Here is a 14,855-nt window from a genome sequence, read left to right as displayed (position 1 = left end):
TTTGTTCTGCCCTCTGGGTCACATAGGAAACATCCATTTTCTCGTTCATGGAATAGCCGTTATTTAAAGATGTTATAGCTTGCCTGAATCTTGCCTCTGGGTTATAAACCTCACCATCATTTTATCTATTCTCCTTATGACAAGGTTTGTAATCCCCTCGCCATGCAGATTACCTTCTTCTAGATAAACTATGGCTTTCCAATGTTCCTCTTCAATGTGGCTCCCACATCTGGACCAGAGGTGGTCTGATCAGACTGGAGTTCACAAGGCTACCCTTTCCTTACTGGGATGGACCTTCTACTTCTATTACTTCAATTTAAGACCCCATTCAGAGTTTCAGTGGTGTACCTTTTGGTACATTGTGGTCATGGTTGATGGTTTCATAACGCCTCGGACTGTTTTTTACAATAATTGATGAGAAGCCAGGCCTAATCCATTCTCCACTTAGCTACTGGTTTTGAATTCTGCTGTCACACAAACGTGAATCCCAGCTGCCCCATTTAGCAGCTGTGTAGCCCCGAGAAAGCTGTGTCAGTACCTTAGAGCCTTGCTCTTCAAGGTGTGGTACAGGCAGCTTGTCAGAAATGCCAAATCTTAAGCTCCATCCCAGACCTACGAGTCAGAATCTGCATTTTAATAAATCCCAAGGTCAACTGCATGCCCATTAAAATATGTGAAGCACTTTCCTAGGGTATAGCTTTTTATCCCCCCAACCCCCCGTGCAGTCAATTGTTTTTTCAAACATAATTTATTGAGATATGCTACATATCACATATTTCACCCATTTAAGTATACAATTCAATCTTTTTTTAGTATATTCGCAAGGTTGAGCACCCATTACCACAATCTTATTTCAGATAGCTTTTGTCCCCATTAATAAAAAAAATCCCATACCTATTAACAATCCATTTCCATTTCCCACCTTTCCCCCCACCCCTGGCCCTATGCAATTACTAATCTACGTTCTATTTGCCCATTTTGAACATTTTAAATACATGAAATCATACAATATGTGTTATTTTGTGTCTGGCTTCTTTTGCTTAGCATGCTTTCAAAATTTGTCATGATTTAGCATGTATCGGTTTTTCATTTTTTTTTATTGCCAAAGAATATTCTGTCGTATGGATGTATCATATTTTGTGTATCCATTCATCAGCTGACAAACATTAGGGTTGTGCCCATATTTTTAAACTATTATGGAAAATTCTGCTATAAACATTTTTATATAAATCTTTGTGTGGATGTATGTTTTCATTTCTCTTGGGTATACACTTAGGAGTGGAATTACTGGGTTATGTAGTAACTAGCTCTACATTTACCTTTTGAGGAACTGCCAAACTGTTTTCCAAAGTGGTTGCACCGTTTTTGCATTCCCGCCAGCAATGTATAAGGTTTCTAATTCCTTCAATTTTTCACAAACACAAATTATTTGTCTTTTAAAAACTAACTTTTTAGTGGATGTGTAGTGATATTTTATTGTAGTTTTGATTTGCATTTCTCTAATGACTAATGATTTTGAGCATCTTTTCATGTACTATTAGCCATTATACTGTATCTTCTGTGAAGAAATATCTATAAAAATTCTTTGCTCAAGTTTAAATTGGGCTGTCTATTTACTGTGGAGTTCAAAGAATTCTTTATTTACTGTAGATACATGTCTCATATCAGATATATGACTTGAAAATATTTTCTCCCATCTGTGAGTTTTCCTTTTATGTCCTTGACAGTGTTTTTCAAAGCACAGAATTTTTTGTTGAGGAGACTATTCTTTCCCCCAATGAATGGGCTTGGTACCCTTGTTAAAAATTAATTGGGCCCATCAATAAAGAAATTTTAAAAAATTAATTGGGCCCTGGCCAGGCGGCTCAGCTGGTTGGAGTGTTGTTCCATATACCAAAAAGATTGCGGGTTCAATTCCTGGTCAAGGCACATACCTAGATTGTGGGTTCAATCCCTGATTGGGGTATGGTGGGGAGGCACCAACATCGATGTCTCTCTCTTACTTCCTCTCTCTCTAAAAATCAATAAAAACATATCCTTGGGTGAGGATATAAAAAAATCAATTGGCTAAAATTATAAGAGTTTATCTGTGGACTCCAAATTCGATTCCATTGATCTATAATATGTCCGTTTTATGCCGGTACCACATAGTATTGATTACTATAGCACTGTAGTAAGTTTTGAAATTGGGAACATTGAAAAAAATACTAATTTGATATTTTCACTTGTTATAGGACTATTCTAGATATCTTAAATTATTAAATGAACTTTAGGGCCAGTTCTTCTGTTTCTGCAAAAATAGGCAGCTAGGATTTTGATAGGGATTGCATTGAGTCTGTAGATTAATTTGAGGAGTATTACCATCTTAACAATATTAAATTTTCCAAACAATCAACATGATATGTCTTTCCATTTCTTTAAATCTTTCTAATTTCTTTCAAGGCAAGTCTTGCATTTCTTTTGTTAAATTTATACCTTAGTGTTTATTCTTTTTGATGCTATTGTAAATGGAATTTTCTTAATTTCCATTTTAAGTAGTTCAATTTTCAGTTGCTAGTATATTTTTGTATATTGATAGTATCTTCTGCCACGTTGCTGAACTTGTTTATCAGCTCTAGTAGTGTTTCAGTGAATTTCTTAGCATTTCTATAAACAATATCATGTCATCTGAAAATAGAGTTTTACTTCTTCTTTCTTTCCAGTCTTGATGCCTTTTATTTCTTTCTTTTACCTAATTGCCCTGACCAGAATCTATGTTAAATAGAAGTGATGAGAATGGACATCCTTATTTCATTCCTAATTTCAGGGGGAAAGAGTTTTATTTTTTTTACCATTTAGTATGTGGTTTTTCATAGATGCCCTTTAGCAGGTTGAGAAAGTTCCCTTCTATTCCTGGTTTGTTAAGTGGTGTTTTGTATGTGTGTGTGTGTGTGTGTGTGTGTGTGTGTGTGTGTGTTTAAAATATATTTTGCAAGGGTATTGTTTTTTGTCAAATATTTTTTCTGTATTTATTGAAATGATTTTATGGTTTCTGTCTTTTAGTCCATCAATGTGGTGTATTACATTAATTGATTTTTGATGGTTGAACCAACTTTGCATTTTGGGGACAAACCCCATTTTCATGGCATATAATTCTTTTTATATGTTGTTGGCTTTGGTTTGCTAGTACTTTGTTGAAGGTTTTTGCATATATAGTCCTAAAGGATATTGTTTTGTAGGGTGTTTATTTTTTTCTCTTGTGATGTCTTTGTCTGGTTTTGCCATCAGGATAATGCTGGTTTCATAAAATGAGTTGAAGAGTATTTCTTCCTCTTCTAATTTTCCTAAGAGTTTGTGAAGGACTGGAATTAATTCTTTGAATGGTTGATAGAATTCACCAGTGATTTCTTCTGGGCCTGGACTGCTAATCTCTATGGAAAATTTCAAACATACTAATTTGATCTTTTTACTTGTTATAGTCTTATTCCGATTTTCTATTTCTTCTTGAGCAGTTTTAGTAATTTGTGTCTTTCCAGGAATGTGTCCATTTTACCCACCTTATCTAATTTGTTGATGAACAGTTGTTTATAGTATTCCTTTATAATCCTTTTTACTTATGCCAGGTCAGTAGGGAGGTTCTCTCATTTCTTATTTTAATGACTTGAGTTCTCTTTCTTTTTTTCATAATCAGCCTATGTAAATGTTTGTCAATATTGTAGATTTTTTAAAGACCCAACTTTGGTTTTATTGATTTTCTCTATTTTTCTATCCTCTGTCTTATTAATTTCCACGCTAATTTTTAACTTCTTTCTTTCTGCTTGATTTGGATGTAGTTTGTTCTTCCTTTTCTAAGATACATATTTTTCATCTGAAAAAAGAGCATCTTTGTTTCAAAGTGTTGTTTCAGAATTAAATAAAATGTGTGCCTAGCACCTAGTAGATGTTCAATAAATGTTAGTTCCCCTTTTAGTTTATTAGTCCTTGTTGTTTTGGACCCATAAATCCAGCCTGTTGATACCAATTTGAATTTTGATATTGTCATCAAAGGGTATTAGTCATGCTACTCAGCTGTGTATCATTTGCAAATCTGATAAAACATGATTCCAATACCTGCATCCAAGATGTGGATGAAAACAGTGGAGCAGGGCAGAGCGGATGGTATGCCACTGCAAGCCTCTTCCAGATGGACATCAATCCTTTCGTCGATGTTCTTTGGGCACAGTGGTTCAGCAATAAATCTACCCAGCTGTCCACATTTGCCCCTGCCAAATGCCCTGCTAAAGCTCTGTTGTCTGTGGCACTCCCCAATTCTCTCCTCTCTGCAGTGGTTCTGCTGGCCTCGCCCACCTGTCATCTCTGCTCCTTCCTAGGTGGAGTAGATTGAATTATTGGTCCCAATTCCCCCCCTGCATTCACACTCTTGCCATAGCCTTCAGAGTGGAGTACAGAGTACACCGTTTATTTTCATTTTGGTTATATGATTTGCTTTGGCCAATGGCATGTGGATGAAAGCCATGGTGTGCCAGTTCCAAGCCTAAGCCTTAAGAGGACTCACATGTTTCTGCTCGTTATCTTACCTCTGCCATCCCCTTGAGAAGAACACGACTACACTAGTTTTCTGGCCCAAAGGGATGAGAAATGTGTGGAATAAACCTAGGCCCACAACCCTACAGTAGGAAGCAGAGCCTCTATAGCCAACCCAGAGATCCCCGAGAATAAGCGGTAGTTGTTTTGAGGGTGCATGGTTCCATAACATTGGGGCAGTACCTGACAAATGCATAGGTAAGACCCATTATAAGACTGTGCATGTGGTATTTCCCCAGGAGAAGGGATGGTAGAGCCACCTTAAAGCTGAGACTCGGCTCTGATCCAGCAGAAAGAGCTCTGGGCTAAGGATAGTCAGGAGGAGTCTAGTCCTGGCCCCAGCAGCCTTGGGCAGTCCTCACCTCTCTCTTCCTGTTACATAAGGGCCTTCCACCTGCACAGAAGTCCTCTGCCATTTTTCTGAAGGTGGGACATATCTGGTGGGCTATGGCCATGTGTAAGATGCATTTCCTCCACTAGGCCCAGATTTGTAAAAACTGCAAAATATAATTTTGAGGAAATAACTTCAATAATTGACAAGCACCTTAACAACTAGTGGTACTGCAGTAAAGGGCGCTCACACTGGTTTATGGCTTGGATCCCAGGGGCTGCAGGTGATGTGAAAATCCAGCATCTCTACAGGTTATAAACCTCTCTCTCTTCTATTCAAGAATGTGAGGCAGTGAGATTGTTATCCACCGGAGGACGATTCACTTGGAAGTGAGTGAAGCTTCCACTTCAGGCCCCTCACCCTCCAGACCCCCTTTGAGAACTTGGGAAGGACTTTCACAATGTGTGCATATGGTTCTACAGTTTTGTAAAATTTAAAAAGGTGAGGGGTTTGAGCTGCATTTGTGCAACCACTGTCCCTGTCCATTCTCTCTTCTGCTTTGTTAAACTTCTTGTGTCAGGTGGCATTGAAGTGGTCATGGGCTTTTCCAGTGTCTATTAAGGATATTTGAGTTGAGATGCATTTAGTTTGGGTTCAGTGGGATATATTTCTGTGTTTTGCATTATGCTCATGCTGGCCATGCTAGTATAGGAATGGCTTCCTAGAATGTTCATTCCGTGACCTCTCAGCATCATGACATGAATGCACCCATGGCATCAGCTCCTGAAATCTGTGAGTAATGCAGGACAAACAAGCTTGAAATGTACAAAGCCTACAGTAGGCTACTCTTCCAATTATTAGGCACATAAAATTGTAAGCAATGGTCCTGGACAGGTGCTCAGTTGGTTGTAGCATCGTCCTGTACACCAAAAAGGTTGCAGGTTTGATTCCTGGTTAGGATACATACCTTGGTTGTGGATTCAATTCCCAGTTGGGGTGCATATGGTAGGCAACCGAATGATGTTTCTTTCTCACATCTATGTTTCTCTCTCTCTCTCTCTCTCTCTCTCTCTCTCTCTCTCTCTCTCTCTCTCTCTGTCAAAAAAGAAAATCAATTAACATATCCTCAGGTGAGAAATAAAAAAAATTGTAAGCAATGGATTCAGTTCTCATCACTGCCTAGTCACAACAGAAGTTCACTTATGTAAGAATATACTCAATAAGGCAGAGCATACGATTATAATTGTACTATATATCTTTTTCCTTTTTCAATGGGAATAATGTAAAATAGAATTGACTAGATTCCTATGTTGCAGGCACTGGCCTATAGCAGAATTTCAAATTTAAGTATAACTCCAGCAGATTATATATAAAAGAAACTTGGTAAAAGTTTTCCTAAATTTGACAACAAACCTGAACATGCACAAGACATTACCAATAATGAGGGGTGAAGCTAAAAGAAACTTTTATAAACTATCAATAATTTAAAGCAAATTTCAACCAGCTGGTTTGGAGGAAAGACTAAATTTTTATCTATTCTTGCTAGAGAAAATATTACAAAATCATTTTCATATGGGGACTTAATCAAAGAGTATGCAGTCAAAACTACAAGAAAAAAGTATTATAGAGGCATGTCATGCAGTGGAGTATTTTCAAAAATTATATTATTTTTCTGGATTTGGTGGTGTGTGTGTATTGTCATAACACTATAATTGTCATCATTGCTGTTTATCATCAAATTTATAATTTGATATCATTTCTTATCTCATTTAAAATAAATATTTCTTTTGCATTTAACTTTGCATCTGTAGTTTTGTATTTTTTTTCTTCAAATGTGCCACAATTGTGTAGCTTTTGGCCCCCAGGAAAACTGCTTCTGACCTGGCCTGCCAGAGGTCACCCCCCAAATGCCTTGAGGGGCCAGCACACCTTCACTAGGGAGATAGTGTGCCCACTCAGAGGCCCCAGTGTCACTCAGCCCTGCTCTCCGCTGCGGGCTGACATTTGGGAGCACCTGTCCTGGGTTTTCCGAGAGGAGCTGATAATACGAATGTTTACATAATTCTCCCGAGTCTTAAAAGTTAACTCATACATACTGTGTGGGCTGCCTTTGTGCACTCTCTCTTGAGGCAACTTTACCCTGCTGGACTTTGTTTTTTTAAAAAGATAAGGAATGTGTAAGCACCAGAGCTTTATGCTTAACAACAGTGAGTTGTCATGGGCCTCATGGTGACACCAGTGGGTCAGGACGCTGCAGCAGGGACTGCAGCCCAGGGAGTTTCCAGGGTCCTGCAGGCTTCCATGCTCCAGTGTTCCCCCAGCAGGCTCCCTGCCACCTGGCGCCAGTGCAGATGAGGAAAGACCTTGAACTGTGGTGGGTAGCCAGGACGCTCTTCTGGGCTGGGCCGGCCAGGGGGCTCGGAGGAGCACAGGAAGTGGAGGCTGTGGCCATAGAGTCAGGCCTGTGTCCTCTGTGGCCCGGAAGGACCAGAGTCTGTGGAAGGGCAGGGGGCATTGCAAGAGTTAATGTGATAATGTCCGTTGATTATTTTAAGCCACCTGGAGGAAAAATACATATAAATAGTAAGGTACATAACAGATTCAAAGGGTAAGGGTATTGATAGCCTTTTCCTCTTCCTAAGATTTCTGATGTTTCAAAGCAAGATTATTTCAGGAGCACATCTATTTTAACTCCAGGGATTCTTCTTAAAACACGTTCCGTGGTGAGAGAGCCCCGGCTTTTTCCACGGAAAGGCCAAGCTCTGGTTTCACACACCTCATGCCGGCCTCGAGCCTTTGAAAACCATCCTGGGCACCACCAGCCGCTGTGCATGTTAGCAGAGGCCTGGCTTTGGGTCGGGCTTGACATTTTAATCCCCAGAATCCGCCTTGTTTACCACTTGACAGCAGCAGGTTTCGTTTTGAACGAGGTGCTTTGTAACTTCCAGATCCCAAAGTAGTGCATGACCACACACACACACACACACACACACACACACACACACACACACACCACACACACAGAGCGAGAATGTCCCCTGAGATTAGAAGCTGGCTGAGCTGCCACCTGCTCTCTGTCCTGACAGCACACCAGGCCAGGAGATGCTTAAGGTCTGGAACAGGGCAAAAGCTTGGACGAAATTCAAGTGCTGGTCAACAAAGGGCTTTTAGACTTTTCTGGAGCAGGCTCTGGATCCTGCCCACAGCCGGTCCTGGGCCTTGACAAGCTTGTATTTCTTCATTTGCAGAACATAACTTTCCTGATTCATAGCCCCGGCCTCCAGCGCCAGATGCTGAAGTCAGGCAGGCAGCTCAGATTCCGGAGGCTCCTGTTGCTCTCACCGGGATTAGCACAGGGTACGCCAGCCGGAGCACGGGGGTGGCGTGGCCTTCTCCTCTTCCAGCCTGGCTGCGGTTATGTCTTTGCAAGCACTTATCTTTTTAAAAAACTCCCTTTGCTGTTGTGCAAACATGGCTTCCCTATGATCTGTCTCTCTCTCTCACCCTGCCTTCTCCACCTGCACGCCATGGTCCTTACAGTTGAGGCAGCTTGCTGGGATTCTGTTTTCTGCAGAGATGTGAAATTGGATAAAATGGTTTCAACAAAGGAAATGAAGATACTGCCACCATCTTGAAGTTCTACTTAAAACTGAAGCCCATTCTGCAAAACAGGACAGCAAAGGAATCCATTGCTTCCAGCAGGGCAAAGGTGCCTCCATGTGATCAGGAGGGTAAGGTAGGAGAGGGGAGTAAACCCATTTTCCCCTCTCAGCATGAGTTACTGTTTAATGAAGATGAATTTAGATTGAAATGTTAATGCTGTTGAATTATGAGTTTGATTAAGGCGGGCGATCAGTTAGCAAAACACAGGCTGGAGATGAGTTGTTTATGTGCTCAGCAAATGCAAATTGATGATTCTCTCCTCCTGCGGATCTGGATCTGGGTGACTTTGACAAGGCCTTCCTCATTCACTTGTCCTGAGCGCATCAGCTGCACTATTTCATCAAAACCCTGAGGGGTACATGCAAGTGGGCCGAGGAAGGACAAAGGCCACATTTTACTTAGTCAACCACATGTGGAGGGCGATGGAGGGCAGGATTCTGAAATGTTATACATACATTTCTTATTGTGGGTCAATCTGTAGACTTCTTCAATAGGAACACCCATATGGCAGCGCAAAAATTCTCTGGATATTTATGGGTAAAATGTCTAGGTTTGCCTAAAATGTTCCAGAAAAAAAATTCTTTAAAAAAATGTTTGCATGTGTGTGTTAGGGAAGAAACAGATAAATAGATAAAACAAGATTGTCAAAGTATTTAGAATTGTTGAAGCTGGGAGAAGGAAACTGGGGGTTCATTATTCTCCCTACTCTCATATCTATTGGCAGTTTTCCACTATACAAGTCTTCTCTAAACCCATAAAAAATTCTCTGAAGACAAGCAGGTAAGCTATGAAGCAAGAGAAAAGCAAAAATTAAAAAGAGAAGACATAGAAGAAAAACTTGAAGACCCAAATAGACAGATGAAGTATATGAGACAACTGTTTATAAAATTATGTCTAATAAAATTTGAAAACCCATTCAACCTCACTAAAACAGTGAAAGAAATTTAAATGAAAGCAATGGGATGCCATTTCTCTTCCCAAGGAATGAGTGAAGATTTAAGGAGTTTAACTCCTAATTTCAGTGAGCACCAGTGCCTGGCCTCCCTCAAGCAGCTGCTCAGAGTGCATGTTGGGACAACTTTTTGGAAGCCAAATTAGCAATGTGATTTCAGCAACCTTAAATTTGTTCCTATCCATTCAGCCAGTAATTCCACTTCTAGGAATTGTGCCTAAGGAAACAAGTAAAGATGTGCATGGTGATTTGTGATTCATATGCATGAATGACTGTGCTAGTATTATAGGGAGGAGTGAAAACAATTGAAAATGACCCAAACACCCAATAATAAATGACACCTTAGGTGATTTTTGGATAATTAATTTGCGCGTTTATTCAATAGATATTTATCTGGATCTCTTACAAGCCACACACAGGAGACACAAAAATAAATAAGACACAGTCCTTATCTTCAGGGAGTTGATAGGGCCACAGGGACACAGACAAGGAAACAGTGACAAAGGCCATTTATATAATAGAGTGTACTGCAGGTACTAAAAACACCAGTTGCAAGGAATGGCTTTGCTTTAAGGTAAATGCAGGATTAAATTGTATATATTGCCTGTGTAAAAATATTACATAAAAGTATAAAGATTGGCAAGCAATATGCAAAATGTTAACACATTTACTTCTACGTGCTGAGATAATGGGTGATTACTTTTCCCCCTCATAGTTTTCTCTAAATTGCAAAATATTCTCTAATCAAAATATATAATTTTAGAATTAGAAAAAATAAACATAAAAAGGGAAGGGTGCTACATTTAATGAACACCTTTTATTTTCTTTTAGATTTTTTACTGAATTTATTGGGGTTACATTGGTTAATAAAATTATATAGGTTTCAAGTGTACAATTCTGTAATACATCATCTGTATATTGTATTGTGTGTTCACCACACAAAGTCAAGTTTCCTTCTTTTACCCTCTTCTACCTGCCCCCACTCCCCTTTCTGCATGGTAATCACCATACTGTTGTCTGTGTCTATGAGTTTTTTTGCTTAATTCCTTTACCTATTTCATCCAGCCCCCCAACAGCCCTCTCCTCTTATAGCTGTCATTCTGTTCTCTGCACCTATGAATCTACTATTTTGTTTGTTAGCTTATTTTGTTCGTTAGATTTCACATATAAAAGAAATCATATAGTATTTATCTTTCGCTGACTGGCTTATTTCAGTTAGCATAATTCCCTCCAGGTCCATCCATGCTGTCCCAATAATGAACACCTACTATATGCCATGTAGATTTCTGAGTACTACACACAGCCCAGCCTCCCACTTACTATACATACAATGCATGCATACATAGTCTCATTTAAATCACAACTTTTAAAGTTAGACTATATTTTTAAAATATTTAACTTTTAATTTTTATTTTTAAACAAGGTATATATTCACGTGGCTCTCAAACTAAAACAATATGAAATTATATATAGTAGAAAATCTCATTCCCACCCATGCCCTGAACCACTAACCCCTATCCTCACACAGGATTTAACAACTTTTATTAAGTTCTGTGTGTTGTCTATGTAAAATAGGCAAATAAAAATATTTTGTATTCCTCCTTTTTTTATACAAAACGTAGCATGTTATACACGCTATTTCTCATCTTGCTTTTCTCACTAAAATAATGTGTACCTCTTACAGTGGTAAAGATTAAAAAACATCCTCATGTTTTTAAAAATATGTTTTTTATTGATTTCAGAGAGGAAGGGAGAGAGAGAGAGAGATAGAAACATCAATGATGAGAGAGAATCATTGATTGGCTGCCTCCTGCATGTCCCCTACTGGGATTGGGCCCTCAACCCGGGCATGTGCCATAACTGGGAATCAAACTGTGATCTCTTGGTTCATAGGTCAATGCTCAACCACTGAGCAACACTGGCCAGGCAGAACTTCCTCGTTTTTTTAAAATTTTGTTTTATTGCTTAAAGTATTACAAAGAGTATTACATATGTCTCCTTTTATTCCCCTTGACCTTCCCCTGGCCTCCCATACCCCCCAGTGGCTTGTGTCCATTGGTTATGCTTATATGCATGCATACAAGGCCTTCAGTTGATCTCTTACCACCCCCTTCCCTAACCCTCCCCGGCCTTCCCCCTGTAGTTTGACAGTCTGTTCGATGTTGCTCTGCCTCTGTATCTATTTTTGTTCATCAGTTTATAATGGTCTTTATTATCCATATATGAGTGAGATCATATGGTATTTTTCTTTCATTGATTGGCTTATTTCAAGAACTTCCTCGTTTTTAATGCCCATGTAATATTCCACCGGTGGAAATATCGGAATTTAGTAATTGGTCTCTAGTTCTGCTGTATATGAAGTTTACAATGTTTTCCTATTAATCTGTATGGCTTATAAAAAGATCAGATTTAGTTCAAATGTGGATTTTGCATATTTTCCCTTCTAGTCATCTGAGTTGTCTCCAATAGAATAAGAAGTCACTTGTACTACTTGCATTTTACAGATGAGGGATAGAATTCTCAGAATTCACTGAACTGGCCAAAGTCATAAGCTACAAATGATGGACCTAGGTCTCTAACTCAAGCTGGTCAGGGTCAGAGCCCATGCTTTCTCAGTCAGAGCTGGACGAAGAGATAATCATCACAGGTAGAGTGGAAGAACATACAGAGGACTTAAGCGTTATGTACAAAATGCTCAATTATTGGCCTATTATACTCAGGCACAGAAGAGGAACAAAGGGGGCCTCTGAATAACTGAGCAGGAAAACTCATGGGTGAGGACTGGGGAAGGGGTGATCAATAGATCCAGGAGGACTTTGAGGTATCCGTACCCATTGGAATCAAGAGGTTTGCTGTTTTTGAGCAAGGCAACCACTGTTGAGCAGTCTTTTCTTGGGGAGAAGGAAAGCTTGGTCTTCTCCGTCAGTGTGGGTTTTCCTGGTCTGTTCCAGCTTCTGAGATTTGACTTTGGCAGAAGGTGCGTGTGTGTGTGTGTGTGTGTGTGTGTGTGTGGTGGTGTTGTTGTTGTTGTTGGCAAGGAGCCAGATGGGAGTTCTAGGATTTCATTAGTCTGAAAACTAATGGCAATAGTGTCCTTATTTCCTAGATTAAATGCTAATGAGGACCCTGGGAGAGTGTTAGCATGAAAGAGACAATGAGTCTCGGTATCTGAACAGAGAACACACATTTCTAACCTGTTTCGGCTCCATTCAGCATAAAGCATACAATTCCTCTTACAAGAAGGGCCTCCTGGCTTCCCTCTACTCCCCAGTGCAACGAATGGGTGAGACTGACCCGCTCAGTAGGGTTGCCAGAGAAAATGCAGTGCACCTAGTTCTATTGAATCCCTGATCAACAACATGCAGCATTTAAAATATAATATATTCCATGCAATATTTTTATTTGCTAAGTCTGGTCATCTTGTTACAAGCTGAGGGGCTCAGCTCAGACATTCCTGCCAGCGTCCATTTTTCTCCTGCAGGCATTTACTCATCACAGGTGAAAACGTTTGGGCAGGAGGTGATTCTGCCTTCAGACCACTGCCATTTTACGGCCGTTGGTAAGTCAAACTGGTTATAACAACACCACCAGTTCCATATAAATATTTATTTATCATTTATATATTAAACTCTCTTGAAAAAATTTTCATATTATAAAAGTAATATATGTTCATTGTAGGAAAAATAGATATAAGTGAATATGTGTGTAATTTTACTTGGATTTAACAGAAGTAAATATTACGGTTAACTGATAGAATTACCAAACTCCAGATAAAATTTTTTTTTGCAGCAACTCAGTTCTTTCATAAAACAACTCTGAACTTAAATAATAGTCAGAGCAAGGTAAATATAAAACACAAAATAACATGAGAAATTATCTACATAAATATTCCTGATAAAATCACAATATAAATGTACCAAACTCTCTAGTCAAAAGATAGAATTATCAGATGAAATTTCAAAATCTATACATATTCTGCTTGCAAGAGCCACATAAAGCAAGAAGACATAAAAAGGCTGAAAATAAAAAGATGGAAAATACATATTTGCCACGTTAAAGAACCGAAACAACGCAGATACAGCTATATTAATATCAGATTTTAAAAAAAATAAAGAGGACCAAGATATAATAATGAATTCTTTAATTCATTTAGAAGAGATAATCATTGTAAACGTAAATATGCTCTGTAACAGAGTCTCAAAATATATAAAGCAAAATTTGACAGACCAACCAGGATAAATTGACAATGCACATCACACTGGGAAATTTTTGACATATCTCTCTCAGTAATGACTAGCTCAAACAGATAACAAATCTTTCAGGATATTTGAAAAATATAATTAACAAAATTGATCCAATGGAAATATAGAAAGGAACCCTGTAGCAAGATATTGGCACATATGTAGTCTTCTCAGGCACATAAGGGTCATGTACAAAAACTACCCCAAAGTAGGGCATTCATTAGATCTCTGCACATTTCAAAGAATGAATAACATAGAGACCATATATTTGATCCCAATGCAATTAAGTGAGAAACAAATACCATATAAAATTAATTTCGAAACTCCATATATTTTGAAATTTAAAAACATACTTATAGCCCCAGCCGGCTTGGCTCAGTGGATACAGTGTTGGCCTGTGGACTGAAGGGTCCCGGGTTCAATTTCCGGTCAAGGGCACATGCCCAGGTTGCGGGCTCGATCCCCAGCGGGAGGCGTGCAGGAGGCAGCCAATTCATGATTCTCTCTCATCGTGGATGTTTCTCTCTCTCTCTCTCTCTCTCCCCCTCTCCCTTCCTCTGTCTGAAATCAATAAATATATATTAAAAACAAACAAAAAACACATACTTATAAGTAGCTCATGGACCCAATATGACTAGAGTCCTTATAAGAAGAGAAGAGACACAGACACGGAAGGGAAGGACAACATGTGAGAGTGGAGGCAGAGATCGGAGGGCTGCAGCCACAAGCCAAAGAACGCCAAGGTCGCTAGCAAACAGCCAGAGCTAGGAAGAGGCAGTGAAGGATGCTCCCCTACAGGTGACAGAGGGAGCACGGCTTTGCTGACACTTCCATTTCAGGCTTCTGGCCTCCAGAACAAATTCTGTCCCAGTTTGTGGTACTTTCTATTGGCAGCACTCCATTGCAGGGGGACAAGACAGATACGCTGAGGAAGGCGGGGGGGCAGTGAGCAAGCAGTCCCTGGAGAGTGTGTGTGTAAGGGGGGGCCGGGTGGGGGTGGGGCAAGGATGGAGCCCCAGAGGAATACAGGCTGGCGTGTGGCCTAGTGAGCTCCATGTGCCCCTCCCACGACAACTGGCTCTGATCTGTGATGCATGTGGAACTT

This window comes from Myotis myotis, unplaced genomic scaffold, assembly GCF_014108235.1.
Source record: "Myotis myotis isolate mMyoMyo1 unplaced genomic scaffold, mMyoMyo1.p scaffold_m19_p_13, whole genome shotgun sequence".
NCBI lineage: Eukaryota > Metazoa > Chordata > Mammalia > Chiroptera > Vespertilionidae > Myotis > Myotis myotis.
Note: the sequence above shows the minus strand (reverse complement) of the source record.